The sequence below is a fragment of the Falco rusticolus genome, chromosome 8, assembly GCF_015220075.1.
Source record: "Falco rusticolus isolate bFalRus1 chromosome 8, bFalRus1.pri, whole genome shotgun sequence".
Taxonomy (NCBI): domain Eukaryota; kingdom Metazoa; phylum Chordata; class Aves; order Falconiformes; family Falconidae; genus Falco; species Falco rusticolus.
In genome coordinates this window covers 53,443,858-53,463,064 of record NC_051194.1, presented here as the reverse complement: position 1 = coordinate 53,463,064, position 19,207 = coordinate 53,443,858, and positions in this window count along the sequence as shown.

Here is a 19,207-nt window from a genome sequence, read left to right as displayed (position 1 = left end):
TGTCGTAGACAAAAACCTTGGATGGAGGGAATTTGGCCTAAGAAGGAAGTTCAGGTGGTTGGGGTTTTTTTGTTTTTAACCTAAGCATAGCTTGATTTGTGATGCTTTCAGTCACTTAGCCTCTTTTCCTTAGGTCTTTACCGCTGGTAAGTGGCGATGGATACTTCTTCCCTCCTATGTTATCCATATGATATTTGAGATTCTTTTATGCTGAGAGATAAAAATAGGAAAAGTGGGAAAACATTATTAGTGGTGTACAAGTGATATTTGTCTGAGGAAAAGTGAATGCTGCTGTTATTTGTTCTAAAGCAGCTGATACCACTTTATTTTTGAGATTTGTGAGAGACAGGAGGAGAACAGGTTGTACTTTCATGGAACACAGACACAGCTCGATTGGAGAGAAAGCACACTTACATCTGCTGGCTGTAAAGGTTTGCAGATGATTTGTTATGATCCATTCACTGAGCAGAAGGAAAAACTGTTATGTTCAACACAAAATATGTGCTTGTGATGCAAATAAAAAGCAGAAGCTACTGATCGCTACTAAAATCCCCCATATTTTCTATTTGAGTTCAATCCTGAAGTGCTTTGCGTTGGTGCAGCACTCCCAGATGATATCAGAGCACTGCCCTGCATAAATGTGAAATCCAGGTATTAGCAGTTACTTTGTGCATCTGCATTGTTTGAAGTCTACTCTGGACAAGCAAAGAGTTGAAAAATAAAGGGATGCTTCCTGTGTAACGTAGAGTATCTGGGATAGCAATAGAAATGAGGTCTTGCAGAGACCGGGCAATAGCAAGTCTCAGGTGGTGGAGTGGCTATGAGCAAGAAGGAAACTCTCTCCAGAGAATGTCTCTCTTCCCAGATAATCCTACAGGAGAATCTCTCTGATGAAAAGTTGGACTTCTATAGTGAGAAGAAACAGGATGGGAAAAGGAAATTGTTGTAAATTCTGATGTTAGAGATTGTACAGTCAAAGTGATTGCTTTATAAGCCTCGCTTTGCGTGTTATTACTGAATATTATTGTTTTGGAAGTCAAAGAGAGAATGCCTGCTTTAGCAAAGGCATCCCCGATTGGATGGAGGAAATAAAGATAGAAACAAAGGGTCACTGTACTGGAATATAGAATTCCTCAAGGAGAAAATCAGGTTTCACAGAAATTTGACTGTCTGGCAGTGAGCTAACAGCTTAGCTGCTCTGTGGGCCCAGGGCACTATGTGTGCACTAGTTGAGGCTGAGCATGTGAATCCTGACTCTGTCCAACAGACAAAAAATACATACGCTGATGCAAATTCACCAACTGATCCCAAGAACTGTCCTATAGGGCTTCCTGTATATGGATCTATAGAGCAACTTTCTGTATGTCAGCTTTTCAGAGTTGTCCAGATTTCCCTGCTCGAGAGAAGGGCTGGAAATCCATCAGTAAAAGATTTCCATGTTGGTTTCTTTCCCTTTGAAAGGAGGAGAAAGATTTGAGATGCAGGTTTCCAAGTCAGAAATTAGAGCCTTGATCGCTTGGAGTGTTTCTCTGGCTCCTTTATCTGGCACTAATTCTTGAAAAAAAAAAAAAAAAAAGTGTGCCGTCTGACTTTGTACCCTATTTGTGACTTTTGATTATTTATTCTGGATGCACATGAATTTTTCTGTGAAATTACTGGAAAAGAATGAAGGCAGATTTGAGAATGAATTGCCTGGAAAAATTGTATGCATGGGTTTGACTTTTACAGCTGTCTTTTTTTTTTTTAAGTGTTCACCTCTGTATGCAAAAAAACCCAATCCCATTTAACTCTCCCCTTTTCTCTCATCCTTTTCATCAGATAGCATTTTCAGCAATTTCTCTATTCTGTAGTAATTTCACCCAGTGTATGAAATTGGGGCAAACACTACACATTTGCCCCTTCAGCTATCTCTCTTCTTCCCCAAAATAACTCTCACATATAAGCATCATGATGCAAACTTAGCATGTGCAAGTCGTAATCTCTTTTGCAATGTGTGGACCAGCAAGGGATGAAAAAATACAGGCTGTGAGCTTGGGAAATAGGTTTGTGTGTTAGAAGGAGCAGAAAAGGGCACTACATTAACAGGACATAATGGAAATGGGGGTGAGGGGAAGTTGTATGTCTGTTTTTGCATTAGCATTGTATGACTTTTTAGGTACATGGCAGATTGGTTTTAAATTTTAAAATGCTTTATGTGTTGGGTTACTCCAATAGCACCATGTATTGCAAATGTGACCTGTCAGAGCATGTTTGCTTGTAAATACATTCATAACTTTATACTTGCAATGGCAAATATTGGAATAACACTGAGAACTAGACATGAGGTGTGATGTTTAGATGCCCACTGGGATATTGTTCATCCATTCCCCATGAAGTCTGTTTAATGTTAGGAAACTTCCTATACTTAAACCTCAGGAGATGATCTTGGTTATAAGTTTATATATAAATTTGTTTGTAAGTACTCTCTGGGAGAGCAGTGCAAGCTATCACTGTTTAGTAAAAACAAAGAATGGATCATAAAAGAAGTCAGAATGATACCTTGCTCTTCACACAGAGGGTTGTTCTGCTACTTCTAAGTATTGATTAGCCAGGCACTTTAATTTTAAATGGAAAACAGCCTTGTGATAACTAAGAAGGTTCTTCATTAAAATAATACAACAAAGAACAGTGAAGTAGTAGCTAAAAATTGCTTATTCAGAGGGTATGAAACACCAAGGCCATTTGAAGTCAGCAAAAGGTAGCCCTGAGCAAGACATGGGCAATGAACTGGCAAGAAGTGGTGAAAAGAAAAGGAACAGTGAATTTCGCCCATTAAATTTCCTTTTCAGATATGTTTGTAACCTGGGCCTTTTATTTTCACTTTTCCTGTCATTTGGTTTCAGTAGCATATAAAGACTTTCCCGTCACCCAGAGCTATTGGTGCAGAATCTCGTGGGGTTGAAGTTGATACAGCATTAACTTATGTCATTAAGTATGTACCAGCAGACCCAGCCTGGCACTATTTGTCATTAAAAACACATCTTGCCAACAGTTACTGCTCTTCTTTCAGTGCGGTTCCTGACTTAGATTCTCCTGCTCTTTGGGAAGGTGACCTCAGCTGTATTGTGGTCCTGACGATATCGCTGTTTGACTCATTTTGTCCATTTAATTTGAAGTTTTATTTTTTAGGCAGCATCACAGCTTGCATAATTCTGTTTTACTCCTTGTGAAAATCAATCATGGGGAATATGGCAGGGGAAATTACCAGCATGAGCAGGGAGTTCCTTGAGCAGCAGCTTATCCCCATGCTGATCAAAAGTGCTTTGTGCTTTTCCTGCCTATGTTTGCAGAGGTCTGTGTATTATTTTGGATATTGTGTGGCATAAAATGAGTGAGTGACTGTGCTCTTTATCCGCCTCAGATTCTTTTGTCTATAACTTTTTACTATGATAATCATAATATGATATTTTATTAAAATTATACATTACAATCTAATGATAGATTGTAAAAGTATTAATACTTTATGCATTCCCTGAGGGTGGAAGTTCTGCAATAGGTATCTGTATATCTCATCATGTGTATATGTAAAAGATATGCATATGTATGTATAAATTTCTCAGCTGAATAATGGAGGTTCCCTTCTTGTAGAAACATATACTGTAGTCCTGACTAACTCCAAGAGCAGGAGGATGCAACAAACATGCAGCAGTGTGCTTGAGCGAGAGGCTCCTTATGGACTTGGAGTATCACAGCACAGACCATAAGAAAGAATGCGTTGTTGTCTGTGGTCTATGAGAGTATCTGAACTGGAAAGAGACTGAACAGTAGTGGTGGTGCTTTCAAGCATTTCAGCTGCTTGAATGGAGCTTTTCTCATCTAAGCTGTCTTGTTAGAGAGAAGCGAGGGTGCTGGACACCTTGTTACAGAGCCATGGTTCTTCATCATAAGGTTAGCTCTTAGCAAGGCTTGGAGGAATTTCATCGTAATTAAGCTGAAATATTTAGCAAAGTTTGCAGCTACTGTGATATTGTTGGCAGATAGCTCACTTCTGAAAATACAGTGGACGGGTTTGCTTCTGTTGTGGGCAGCAGGCGTGGTGGAATCCCTAAATAACTGATGTCTGTGCATAGCTGTCTTCCCACTAGTGTGTATTTCCTAATCTTTGCTGGGTGATTTTTCTTGCACAGTAGTGACACAGCTTGCTTGCTATTTAAATACTGTTATTGGGCAATAGCTGGTACTGACTGCATTGAAACAAAAATAAACTCTAAGGCCTTTGATTTAATGGCTTTCTGATGTGCCATATTCCATCAAGAAAGCAGGTATCCTAGTTCGTAGACAACCTCTGAATTAATCTTGATATTAATGCAGCCAGCAAAGACATTCAGCTCTCCAGTTTCTGCTTCTGTTCATTAGGAATCATTTGTGTTTATGTATCTCTATTTCAGTAAACTCTTTTTTGAGGTTTTAAGACTGAGTGACTTCAATTGGTGTAGATTGGTGGTCTTGTTGACTTCATTAGGGCCACTCAGTGGTATGTGTTTAACGATGTGAGAGCCCTTTCCGAAAGTATGTCCTCAACGTCTTTACCGATCATTAAATGGCAAGGTAGTTGAAGGCAAAACCAGCAACAGCAGAACTGTTCCTAGTATAATACTCAAAATGTTATAGAGCTTTAAAAGAAATAAGATACCTTATAGGATAAAAACCCCAAAACAACAAAACCACCCACATCTGGGAATGCCATCAAAATGATGGTGAAATTAAATCGGTGAATGGATGGTAAAGGCTGTAGCCAAAGCACTAAGCATTTACCCATTCTTTTCTGCTGGTGAGTTGTACCTTGTGCTTTGTGTGGTAATATAGGATACAGATGGATACCAACAAATGCTGCATATTGCTTATTTTAGTTTAAGTTTTAAAACTATTATTTAAAGAACTTCAGAGAATACATGGTTATTGAATGAAAGATGATTGTTCAATGACAGGATTTGAAAATGGATCTAAAATCCCTAACAAAAATAAACATATATGCTTTATGTACTTTGTTTGCTACACTGGTTGCGAGGACATGTTCCTGCAAAGCTGTGTAAGGACCTTGTTGTATATGTTAGGGGTTAAGCAACTTTATTTAGCTTCCATTTGAATTTAAGCACTTTCACCTACCTGCTCCTAGGGGGAAGAAAATATATTTACCATAATTCAACTGTAGCTTAATTTCCTTAGGTACACAGTAAGCCAATGATCTCTGGAGAATGTGCTTCTGTTTTAAGAGGCTTAAGAACAGAGGACAGCATAAAATAATTACACAACTTCCAGATATTTATGACTGCAGTGAGATCACCTGACATTTGGGGCTTTTTTTCTTAATCGGAAATTGAATTAATCCAGGGTCTTTGGTGGTTTTTAATGTTTAAAGTATTCCATGCTTTTAAAAACTATCTGTTATCTCTTCTCACCTTGCAGCAAAAAGACCTATATAGAGCTCTACCAAATAAAAGCTGTTAGTAACGTACTCTAGATGGCATTGATAATGCAATGATTATGTTTTTAAAAGTGAATGAGGTATAAATTTGACTTCTGTTGATATTTTTATGAACTTACAACTAGGCTCAACAACTGTCCTCTAAGGGACTCCTCTCAGGGTCTGAGGTTCAGCATTGTAAATTAACCAGATATAGAAATTTTAAAGGCAGGAATAACAAAACGGTGTTTCTGGTCAAGAGCCTGTGTTATATTTGATTGGAATTCAGATACATTTTGGATTGTTAAAATGGCCCCTCACTCTCACCTTGTTTTCAGTTTGCAAGACTTTTATGTATCATTTGATCGCAGTTCCTGGGGGCTCGGGCTGAGCAGCATTCCCTGGTTGTATCCGTGCTTGGTCCCCTGCAGCATGTATTGACTGTAACCATGCGCTGGATGCATTATCGCAATTGATCTGCTTTATGCACGCACCAGTACCCATTCCTATATGTTCTCCATACGGAGCCCCAACCCATATGGTTCTTTGTCCTGTGCTGACTGTGCTTGCAGTTGCCACAAACAGCAGTTGCAGAGCCCTCTTCATCAGCAGAATGGCTTCAGTACATCCATACGCTATGGAGAGGGGATAAATCAGCACAAATAATCAGAGAGGAGGGAGGAAGGGGTAACAAATGCCTCTTTGGATCCCTGACCCGTTTTCCACAGCAGTAGAAAGCAGAATTTTGCTTTGTGTCTTTCTACCCTAATTGTGGATGGTGGCTGCAGCTACGCCCTCTGAAGCACCACATCCAGGTGACGGACCCTCTGTTGACACCACATACGTGCTTTTCTAGACCCGATAGGATTTTGACTAGTAAAGGATTTTATAAGAGATATACCAGAATGTTTTTTTATTGTACCTACATCAGCATAAATCCCTCTCTATATAAATCTACATCTGCTTCTCCCTGATGCTGTCACTGGTGTTCCTGATGCTCACTGTTTTTAACGTGTTTATACGTAAGAATGCAGCTGAGGAGCTTTGGTGGGCTGAGACATGGTGGGCCTGCTGTCAGACAACGGCAGTCACAGAAGAACCAGCTGGGGCCCGAGGGCAGCCCAGGCATCTGTGCGTTTGTTCTTCAGCTGGACCTTGGGGAGCCGGACAGACCACCTTGGTTGCATGGTGGGAGATGCTTGCGCCGCTTTGGGCAGTGCTGCTCACTGGCTGGAGCCCGCGGCACTGTCCCAGCACCACTGCTGCCAGGGGCATCGCTGCTCCCACCACTCAGCACACTCTGGAAACACAAGTGCATCCTGCAGCCGCCTCAGTTCATCTGCCTGACTTCAGGCAACTCTTCATCTGTGAAAGGGAGGAAAGTGGTCATAGATAGACTGCATATGTAACAACCTGCCTTCTCATCACATCACCCCCATGACATTGCACCTTGGTGTGATGCCAGAGTACCTATGTACTTGCCTCATCGGAGCATCCTTATGAGGCTGTGGTCTGGCAGAGGCTTTATCAGTGCGTTGCAGATGAGGAAGCAGACAGGCAGAGGCAGGCATTGAGGGCAGGAGCCGGAAGACCTGGAGCGTAGGGTTTTCGAGCCCAGCCAGCCCTATTTCTGAAGCAGACTTTTTCAGTCTTGTGCTTTGTGATGTGAAGGTGATGGGAGTCGCATTGTCCTGCTGAAGGTCTGTGCAGAACACATTTGCTCTCAGTACTGCTGGAGGGATTGCAAAAATGTGGTTGCCACCTTGTATGTATCAGCACATCCTGCAGAGACATGCAGGGTCAAGACGGTGCCATCCTATTCAACAACACAGAATTTCCCTTCTGCGCAGGGCTGTGCTCCAGGGACCTCTTCTTGATGCGTCAGATGCACGGTTGCGTCATGTAAACAGGACCCAGACAGCAAAAACTGAGCTTGCTGCTCATTAAACATCTTTATTACCACATGTCTGAATAGTAATAAAATCCAAATGCTGTATATAGCACTATATGTCAAAATAAGGACTATATGAAGAAAGAAAACATACAGGACATTTTTTAATTCCAGTCATCTTAAAAGCCAAATAATTAAGGCAATGAAGAGGATTGCTTTTACTGTCCTTTCTCAGCAAAAAGGAAAGAGGAAGAAACAACGTATATCATGTGCCAAAAAGAAAGGAAAACTAGATATCTAAGGTTGTTTAGGAATAATTTTCACGAAATCTTTCCTGTCAGCTTACAGTCTCCCTCGTTACCCATCAGGAAAAAACAAATCACAGCTGTTTACACAGCCTGGATTTTATTTAGTTCCCATCTTTTCCAGCATGACTATAGTTCTGGCTGCTCTTAGGAAAGTTAGGAAATGAGTTAGCTTCAATATTAATGTAGTGAGTTACATTTGCAAAGGCAATCAAGAGCTTTACACGGTGTTCTGAAATACCGGAATTCAATTCACAGGCTTTGCCAAAGCTCTATTTTTATTTTGTCTTCATCTGATGTTATCAAGGTTGTTCATGTTCCAAAAATGGATGAATTTTAGCAGTAGTTAGCAGTTGGTAATAGGAGTCAAGAAGACCGAGGCTTTTAACACGTTCGGAATGTTTAATTTCCCCTCCATCTGATGATAATAGTTTAACATGTTAAAAAAAAACCCACAAAACCCCCACAAAATTATGTGGATTTAAAAAAGCCTCCTACGCACCTTATGGAATTAAAACACTGCGTGGGCCTGGAACCACGCGTATGTTCACTAAGTATGATCTCCAGAAGCATGTTATCTTTGAGCAAAAAATTAAATGAAAAATTAATCGTAGCTGTTTTATCCAAACACTCCGCTTTCCTAACATTTTGCTTGTGCCCATTAGGTAATCATGCCATTTATGTTTAACTAAAAATCTTCCTTAGGGTGATATCTGTAGAATTTAAATATTTGCTTATTCATTTGGGGTGTTTCTATTATCAAAACATAATGTTATGGTAAGTCTTGAAGTATGTCCAGGGAAAGGTCAGGCTTTGCTGAAACTTAGCTGAAGCTTTTTCATGCCCAAATGTATTTAATGTTATAGCTGCTGTGTGTTTTCATAAGGTTGCATGATTTTGGTTGTGACATGAAGCACCCATTGAAAGTCTGGCTTCCCAAGCAGACTTGGCACACAATCAAGATATATAGTATGCTTTGCAGAGTCACAGAACAGGCTGACGCAGAAGACATACTGGAGAAAAAAAAGTGGGAAATCCTATCTGCTTCATCATCCAATCGATGTGGAGAGGGGGAAAAAAACAACCCTCAAACCTTCTCTGAGACATTTTTAGGAAGTGATCTGATGAATATATACTATAAATGTTTTCTGTGAAAAAATTTTTTTTTGGAAACATGGTGGGCAGGGACTCCGAACTTGTTAAAGCAAGACAGGATAGATAGACACAGCCTCAGAGTGTTCAGGAATACATATCTTACCGCATTTTATTAATCATTACCCTTATTTAATTTACCTAACATTTTGTTAGATAAGATGATCATGGAAAGCTATTTCTTTTAACGATACTAATAATAGTGCTGCAAGATGAGAACAGTGCAGGTTACAGCATAGCGTATATATAGTTACTGTAGTAAATAAGCCCATTCTGACTGTTGTAACAATTATTTCAGATTTTAATCTCCGATTAGCTTAGAAAAACTGGGAAGTGAAACTGCAAAAGCTGCAGAGCAGAAAAAAACAGATGAAGCTGAGGGAGGGAGCTCCTATTTCCTATGGCCACTTGTGAGACAATGCTGCCCGTTGTACAGCAGAGGAAGTACTGGCAAGTGCAGGGTGCTGCTTGCCTCCGCTCTTCCCAGAGGCCACACGGGGATGCTGACCATGCCTGCATCATTTGTAAATGCTTTTTATATTGCAGTAAATATGTCACAGTATGAAAAGTATAAAATTTGCGGTAAAACTTGCTCCTTTTCGTGATCAAAAGGACAACATTGCTCACTGTGAACCCTTTCAAAATCTGACTTGATCTGGAAATAACCTCCGTAGTTGGTAGAGCTGGGAAATGTAATAGATTGTGGGGGATTTTTTGAATATAATTTAGGATACAAGAGTCAATGAGGAGAGGCACAGTGACATAGAAAAGATACACGTACAAAATACCAATATGTACAAACCAGAGATATTTCATATAGTGGTGGTACCTTGTAGTATAGACCCTTTATGATACAGTTAGACTACAGTCAAGAAGTAAATTACAAACAAATTTATCAATGATGTTTTTGTACTATGTATACTTTGACAGGTTTCATTCATAAATCTCATATGCTAGGAGCATTTTATGAGATATCATTAAAGAAGCACTAAAAAGATACAGTAACTGTGAGCAGATTTTGCAAAAAAACCCCAAACATTTCCTGGAGAAGACAGTCGTGCACAGCACACCAGAAGCATGCTATTTTTAAATGGATTTGTATTTAGAAAGCACCTTCAGGAAGAAAAGATGGAATTTTATCTTCCTTAGGTATACACCCGTTGTCAAGATATTTTTATCCTGTACTGCAATCTAATGTTAGATCACATAAGAGGAGGTTTGCACATTCCTTTCTCATTTCTGTTAGGAAATTAAATCCTGATAAGGTTCTATATGATGTCTCTTATCACTCTGTAGAGTAGCAATTTAAAGACCAGAAACACATACGGTTTTTCATCTTTATGATCCAATTTTGACCACTGGAGTTGGTTTCCTGCTGCTGTTTTCATGAGGTCAGAAAATGCTTTGTCCAAAATCCACTTATTTCACTGCTAGCCTTCAGCTTGAGGAACGTTCTGTTAAATCCAAAATACACGGTTGCAATATTGAGCAAAAATTGGCTTCCTGCTAATAAATTAATACAAATAGTATTTGGGTTTCTCTCAGCTTTCTCATTAGTTCCTCATATGAAGGGTGAGTAAACTGCAGATGAGAAATGATAAGAAAACATATTTTGCAAAATGAAACATCAGTTACAGTCAAGGAATTGACTGTACTGAAAATTAAGCAACAAGAAAAACAAATTGCAGATGTGAGGAGCCTGCGATGCCGATAAGGGAGCAGGGGCTTGCCAGCCCTGAAGGGAGGAGAGCGCGAGGCCAGGCTGGAGTATCAATGTCAGCCCTTACTGGACAACCTCCACAAGTACAAGGCAAGAAAGATGAAGGAGACTCTCAAGGAGCAGAGACGTAGAGGTAGACGTGTGCCCCACGTGTTTGCAGTCAGTCTCATTTTGCAGTGGTGTTTTCTGAAGGTTACAAGTGTCTCAATGAGACGGTTTTATTACAGCTCTTGCTTCTCAACCTTTATGGTGGTATTATGAAATAAATTCCGTGTTTTGCTTTCCAAAAATAATGCAGAGGGCATAACGGGGATGAATATCTAGTCAAAGAACTTACATTGCTGTCTTTAAGAGATGATCTTTAAACATAATTTGCCTGCAAGTACATTACACTTTTGGCCATTTGGATATAAAAATACTTTTATATGAGAATTTTCTGCTCTGGAAAGTGAGTGGAAGGAAGTCAGACAAGATGTACAAAAAGGACTGGGAAGCTCAAGGAACCAATTTATGTTCAAGAATTAAAGTAATAACAGCAAAGCTTTACCAGCAGAAGTTACAGGGATACAGGGACTTCAGTGTCGTGCAGTAATGCATGAGTGTGTGTGAAGAGAAAGAGGAAAAAAAAAGCTTGAAAATTATTTGAGTTCAGTGTTAGGTCACATAATTGATGGGGATTTCAAGCTGACAGAAGTGTAGCAGTGAAGACATTTAGAAGTGGCAACTTCAGACAGTGTGAGGGGGTGAGGAACTGTCCTGGCAAATCTCAAGATCTGCTTCAAAGGAAGTAGGATTGGGGTTTCTTTGTTGGGTATTTTGTTGGCCTTTTTCCTTGTTTTCAAACTGACTCCAGATCACCAGGTTTAAAAACACACTTTATCTCTTCTAAAGTTGTGAGAATTTGAGTACAGATATTTACTTTTTTCTTTTGCATGTTTTGTTTTATTGTTTTTGTTTCACACTAAATGCATTTTTCGGTAAAAATGTATACAGCACACCAGCTCCCAGGAAACAGCTGAGTTTTGTTTTGACCTTTAAAACATTTTATACTTTCTTCTCCTGTTCGTGCATTTCAAATGCATTAAGATCATTGGTTCTAATGGGAATGCCAATGTTAAGGTTAGTTCAAGGGTAATTTAATATATTTAGGAGGTGTCAGTGCTGAAATTCTATATAATAAAATATACGTTATTTTGCATGTTTGTACATCTAGATAATACATATCCTGTGTTAAATTCAGGTTTGTGTGGAGAAAGTGTAATAAACACTTCTAGAAGTATGTCAAGTGACATTGCAGTGTACATAGTGGTAACAAAAATGGGAAATTAAGCTCCTAACTCTCTGTGCATACACTGTGTCACAATTATGCAAAGGAAGTGGAAGATGATCTTTTACAACTGGAGAAGGTTTATTTTTGGGAGCCTTATCCATGTACTTAGCACCAGGAACTGTTGATCTAAAGGGAAGTGTGAACATAGCTGTAGAGCAGAAAAACCTTGGAACCTTTCTCCATTCAATAAATAAATGAGGTCAGAATGCTTATTATTTTAATTAATGTGTAGTCATTAAAAGTAACAATACTTCATCCTCCCATCTTGGAGACAAGGAGGGCTGTTAATTCAGGGTTCAGCCATACGGGAGCAATAGAACTCTGAAGCAACTAAAAAACGGGATGAAAAAAACCCTGCTTGTCTGCTTGGACACAGATTCTCAGCTTACCCATGACAGTTGTGTTGATACTGCTATTAACAGTATTCTGCCTCGCCTTCCGATTACACAGGTTTTACAGATACCCAAGAAAATGTACATTTAGATAAAACTTAGCATGATTTATATAGCTTGAGCTAATGAGTAAGTTTTTACTTAATTAAATGAATTATGTAGCTGTTTTTTAATTGTCAAAATGCCAAAACTGATATGCTGGGCTTTGGAAATCCTCTCTATTTTTAGAACAATACTGACTTTGTTTCTTATAATGAAATTTTTCAGGCTGGTAATCTATAGTATACTCAAGTCTGTTTTGAGATGGCTATATTTAGTTAAGCGTGTAACCTATTAATATTTTGAAAGTTGGATTAAATTCTTTTGATAGTATTTTTAACATGCCTATTTGTAATTATATTATTTCACTACAGCAGACAGACTGGTAAGTCGTTAGTTATTAAGGAAAAAAAAAAATGTTCTAATGAGTAAACAGGGCCTTTCACACAGTAAGCTGATAGTGTTAAGCACCACTCAGGAGGACTGTGACGAGTACTTCAAGGCTATTACCATGCTGCATATATCTACCTGTACTTAAATCCTTAACTCTTAAAAATCGTGGGGATTTTAAATTATTATTATGATGCATGATGCAGCTCATACATATTCCTGTGAGGAGTTCTACAGCCATTTTAAGTTGTACAGTTAAAAAGGTGAATTAACTGTAAAAGTCCATTCAGATAAAATCAGGAGATGAAACTGGTGCAGAACAGTAAACCAGTATAGATGTGTGGCTCTGACAGCCTCTGCATCTTCCTCCATTTTCCCGAGCATGCCTTGTGATGCTGATGACAATGCATGTATGTAATGCCCAGGATCCACAAGGTAAACATAGGACTGCCTTAATTACCATCGCCGATCCCACTGCTGCTGAAGGTTTCAAACAATCTCTTTGATTATATATGTATATAGCTACTACCTGCTCCTTATATCAGCTGCAAAGCGGTTTGACCTAAATTCTACACAGCAATATGTCATATTACACAATATTAGAAATATCCCTCCCCAGTAGGTACTTAATACTCTGCTGTGTTTTGGTGGTGTTGGAACAAGCACCCTGTGAAAGTGAACCATCGCCTGATGTGATTTACAGTGTCCTAAATTGGGAGGTTGTAATCAGAAATACTGTAAAGGGGTTTGATTTTCAGATGATGCCAAACATTCCCATTCTAAAAATAGGATCTCACTGAAATGTGTAACATTAGGAAAGTAAATACATAATTTTTAATTTCATTTCCATTCTTTTGTGTGACTATTACAGATCACGTGAAAAAGGAAGCCATAATAGTGTGTCATATATTGAACTTATCTTATCTTAATCACTGGCATTTTTTCCCCCAGTGGGTCTCTAATTTATATTGGCTCATTCGGGAATGATATACTGCTATTTTCTGGCCTGTCATCAGTGCCGCCCAGCTCTCTTCAGCTTTTATATTGAAAAAAATCATGTTGTTGAACTGAATGCTAAAGAAGCAAACTGTTTTAGATTAATTTTAAGGGCTAGCCCTTTCAAAAAACTATGTTTTAACTAGCTTCAAAAATCTTTCAAGGGATGAAATAAAACATTTTATTCATCCTTTCATTACTATGGCACTAAATTTCCAGTGTTGCATATGTACCCGTAGGTAGGTATACATGTTCGCACACACAAAGATATGTCTGTGTATATATAGAGAGATAGAATGAATGAGTACGCGAACGAATTAATATTGGTTTTGTTCTGAGTTGTTATCAGTTCTCCAGTACTTCTTGATCTCATTACCACCACCCAGTGGAAAAGCTTGGAGCTAATGCCAAGTCTGGATATGAACTTCAGGACTTCTTCCCAGGGAAATACCTACTGCTTCCGTAAATGAGCCCAAGCTCACTGAAGGTGAAATTTCCTATTGACTGTGGCAGACTTTTGATCAATTCTTTAGACTCCAGATATTTTAAGTCTGGAAAAAGTTGTCTGCACATTGGTAAGGGAAATAATCTGCTTCTGATAAATGGCAATGACTGATCTGCTATCCTAGATCTCAAAATGTACTGTTTTCCTTTTTATTCACTGATTTGCTTTTGTTAACCAGGTTTTCTCTTGACGCCTCTTTTATTTTAGTTAAAATTCTTTAATTTCTTAAGTAAGTATCTTAGTTATATAATTTAACAAAGCAAGTTTAAACTGGTTAAAATTAAGTAAAAAAAGTTTAATTGGTAAAAATTAAAATTTGGTGCTCATTATGTAGTCAACTCCCTTTCCAAAAAAGTACAAGACACTGAAGGGCTTCTTGAGACCTTCTTGGATATTGGTTATGGAGTTAATGTGTCATTGGCTTTAATACTGTGCTAGCTACGTCACCTGTCTGCTGGAGTTTAGGGATTTTTGTCTGGTAGCTCTGTGGAAGTGCTCCCATTCTGTGGTCTTCCTGCATTTGCTTTTTGATTTATGCAGGGGTATATTTTTCACTGAGTTTTTCCATGCTATTCCTGGAAGATTGTTCCTTGCACTGTTGTGCTAGATTGTTACAGATGTGCAGCTGAAGAGGATTTTATATAGCAGTCAGTTGTAAAAAAATGGAGGTATTGCCTTTGGTGAGATCATATCACTCGATTTTTGTCATATGATCTTTCTTAATTTGATTTCATTTGTTCTGTTTGGTTTTAACTTGGATGTTTGGTTTGAGTGGAAGCCTGGAAACTCTAATTCCGCCACAGATTGTTCTCAGGATCCATTTACCAGTTAGTGGCTCCAATTTGCTTTTCATGTACAGCCACTCTTCAAGTGTGCACGATGAAGGATTTCCTTGTAAGATAATGTTTAACACAGCAGAGTTCAGTGTTTGAAACGGGTAATGTGGCTTTGGCAGAGGGTTCATTTACCTTGCCTGGACCACCAGGTGTTTTCTGGCCCTTATAAAAGCCTCCTGCTATTTAATGCTCTTGTGGTACATCAGTTACTTGTTCATGTCACTCTGAAAATGAGTGTCATTTTTTAATTTTGGGGGTTTGGAAGGGTTTTTTGGGGTTTTGAGTGTTTTGTTGGGTTTTTTTGTTTTTGTTTGTTTTGTTTTGTTAGGGAGGGATTAGGGAAGGAAAAGAGAAGGCATGTGCAAGAGCTGTTGGGGAACTTCTGCAACACAAACATTAATAAAGGAAGATACAGAGAACAGTGTATTAGGTTCAATAACAACAGAAAGTGTTTTCCTCAACAGTATTCTAAAGTAGAAAGGGGTCATACAGGTAGTTTGGAAGAGAAGGGGCAAAAAAGCGTTTCTACCTCTTTACCCACATGAATTTGTTCAGGGCTACAAAAGCTATGTGAGTATGTGAAAAAGGGATGGGGTAATTCTTGACAGACAGCTTCTTTGTGGAGCTGTTCTTCAAGAGCTGTAGTCTAAAATGATGTGCTTTGTAGGGCTGAAGGAGGAAAGAAAAGGGAAAAAAAATATACAGTGTGTTTTAATAATTTTTTTCTACTTTGGGGATCAAGCAGAAATCTTAGTTTAAGCCTTCCCAGTCTTCTCCCTGTGACTTTTTGAGGGCTGCAAGGTACAGCTCACAATTTGACTGCATACTACAGGGCTTCAAGTCACTATTGCCTTTCCTTAGCTTTTGTGATACCGGAACTCTGCTTAGCTCATGCACTGAAATAGGGAGCCCACTCTGTCACTCTTTGCATACAGTGAAGGATGTGCTGAGGAACTAGGCTGCCAGTGTCCCAGTTTCCTTTTTTCTAGCTGCACAACCCCCACAGCTGATGAATGAATGCAGTTGTAATATAGTCTATAATGTGTATTACACCATAATGGCCTTTAAAATGTACTTGGGATACTCTCATTTTTCCTTCCGCTTAACTCAAGGGTAACAGACATCTGAAACGGGGAAAAATATCCAAGGCTAAGTGAGAGGAAAAGGGGAGGAGTGCAATAAAAGGAGACTGATAGTGCAGGAGACAGTAAGTAAGGGTAAAAAGGTGTGCCTCAGCAGATTACTTACAGGCAGATATTCCTAGGATAAACTGCATTTTGTTGAATTCGATAAGAATTGCTATGGCAGCTGAATTGAGTTTCTGGTGACTTACAGCGCAGATATTTCTTTCCATACTTGATGGATATGTTTCAGTAGTGAGTGAATGATTTCTCAGGATACGTTCACTTGGTAACATACTCTGTGCCATGCTTTAAAGACTGTTAACCAAAAGTCAATTGTTTATATTGTTGAATTTTTTTCCCTGGATTATGCTAGGACTATTTCTTGATTGATGAATACTATTAAATGTTAAAATGCAGAATACTGAGTTTTGTCACAGGCAGAAAAACAGTATAGTGCATGTGAATAAGTGTAATTTATTCACTGGCTTCCAGTTCACAAGTTTTCCAGAAAGTCTTTCAAACCCATAGCCTGTTTCTTGAGTTGATATTTGCAGTTTTATAGAGAAAGAACTCCTTGAAGATTTTTCCAAATAGGAAGTAACAGGGAGAATAAGAGAATGAGTTAATTGGCAGCACTGGTTATTATTATATGGCAGAGATTTGAATAAATAACAGTATCCATGGCTCAAAACCTAGATAATTATCCAGGGCAACAGGACTGAGACAGACATAGGTAAGAGTGATGGTATGTAGGAGCTGATGAAATTAGCAGTCTAAGATAAAAAAAAGATTTGGGAAGGAAGCAGCATCTTGAGCCTGTGTGATCACAACAGAGAAACAGAATGAGGCAGGAAGAGTACACTGAAGGATTAAAGGAAGACAACAAGGAAAACTAGAGATAGCAAAGTATCAGAGAAGCAGCCAAAAAAAAAAAAAAAAAAAAAAAAGAGGCCACCCAGAATAAGTAGGAGTAGAAAAAGTGTATTTTGTTTATTGGGTGATGTTTAGCAGAACTTTCTTTATCATTTATAGAGGGCTTTGGAGGAATCAAGAGGTCTTTAGTTGGGGTTGGTTTTCCTCCTTTAATAGAGGAGGACAACAATCCCATAGCAGCAGCAGCAGCTATAGTAGGTTTTCAAAGCTGTTTTGGGCACTCTCATTCATTAAAAAGCACAGTAATCCTTTCAAACTTGAGCTATGGCAGTAGATTATTTCTCTGATGTCTCCCAAGTTGTGGGAGTCCAGCAGGAGCATGCAAGCAGTGCCTGCATGCCTCTGAAAGGCCAGAGAACGGCCGTACAACCCTGAAAAGACTCATGTACAATTGTAGCAAGTGTAAATAAATGTGTCAGTAACGTGTAATGAAATGGTCAGCACAAGGATTTCAGAGAAAAAAATGTTCTGATTCTTTGAAATGGTGGATGTATGGAGTAGACTGTGAAGAGTTTCACTCCCAGGCAGAAGGGTCCTGACACATCGCTAATGTTATGTTTAGACGGTGGAAAAAAATTGTTGTCCAAGTTGGGATACATTATTCCCACAAAGGAGTTTCATAATTTTATGTCTTTTCATTACTCTGTCCTACCTAAAGTTCTGACATTTTTGAAAGAGAGCCACACCCATGGTCCTGTCTTAAATGGGAACTGGGTCTTAAATGTGCTATGCTGTTAAACCTATCAAATATTTATAATACCGCCTTCATTTTTACACTGTAATAAACTTGCTGGTTATTTCTGGGTGTACATGTACGTCTTCATCAGCACAAATATAGTGTTATTGTGTGGATGTACATTTTCACTCTCTATTTTGGCTGCAACAAGCGGCAGCAAATTCAGATCTCTTACCTGTGCTTCAGCTGTCAAAACTTCCCACTTTTGCCATTTCTGTGATTCCTCCCAAAGCACTGAAAATGCTGAAGGATGAGGGACAGCTGTCAAAATTTACTGTTCACTGTGTATGAAGGGTTGTATCGATAGAAAATGCTTATCAGCGGAAGGCACCTCTTGTAAATTGGGGCTTCCTTCATCAGGGATACAAACAACAAAGACACAAATTTCTGCCAGGAATGTGTTCCTCCCCGCGTCCCGCCCGGTTTTCTGTAAGCAGTTCCATTATTTTGGAGGACAAGATGATTGGACGGTGGTGTTATGTTGCCAGCAGTGAATGCTGACTAAGAGACATTTTCAGATGTATCATGGTTCTGGGCTTATTTTCTAAGGTGTTCTCTCTTTTGGCACTGGAATTTTACCCTTTAAAATCTCGGCTTTTGCAATGCAGAGCAAAGGTAGAGCTGGATGGAAGATGAGCCAGTTTTAAGTCTTAAGTGATAAAGCTGCAAATCACAGATCTCTTGGAGGGGGAAGCATCTTTATTAAACATGTCTTTACACTGAGAAATTCTGGTTCTGGCAGTGAGTTCTGATTTGTGTGCTGCAAAGAGAAAGACACAACGTGAAGGCGTACGGTGTATATTGTAGTTGCCACGTGCTGATTATCTGGTGGCTTTTAATCTATAGTCTGCTAGGGGCTTTACAAAACGGAGCGGGTACACTATACGTACGTTAAGGCTGAGGCTGAGGCTCGCAGAGGCAGCGCCAGAGCCTGCAACAAACCACGGTGATTCCCGCTTCCCCTGCAGCCGCCCAGGCCCTGCGAGGAAGGGCGGGCACAGCCGACCCCCGGGCCGGGCCGCCGCGCCGTGAGCGCCGTGAGTCACCGCGGGGGGGGGGCAGCGGCGGGGCCGCCGCGGGGGGGGTGAGGGATGCGGAGCCACTCCGGCGGGGATGCGGGGCCGCCCCGGCAGAGATGTAGGGCAACGGCGGGAGAGATGCGGGGCCGCCCCGGCAGGGATGCCGGCGCAGCGGTTCCCCGCAGCTCCTCCCATCCTCACCGCAAACACGCCGCGACCCAGAAGTTTTGCCAGCACGCTCCCGATTTTTAAGATGGCCCGGCGGGATGCCACGAGAATGGGCTACGGCGGCACGGAGAGCTGCTGCACCGGCAAGGGGCGGGATGGAGCTGGCGCTGCGCGGCGGTGCGAGGTGACCGGTGTCACCCACTTACGCCGTCACGGGCCAGCAGAGCC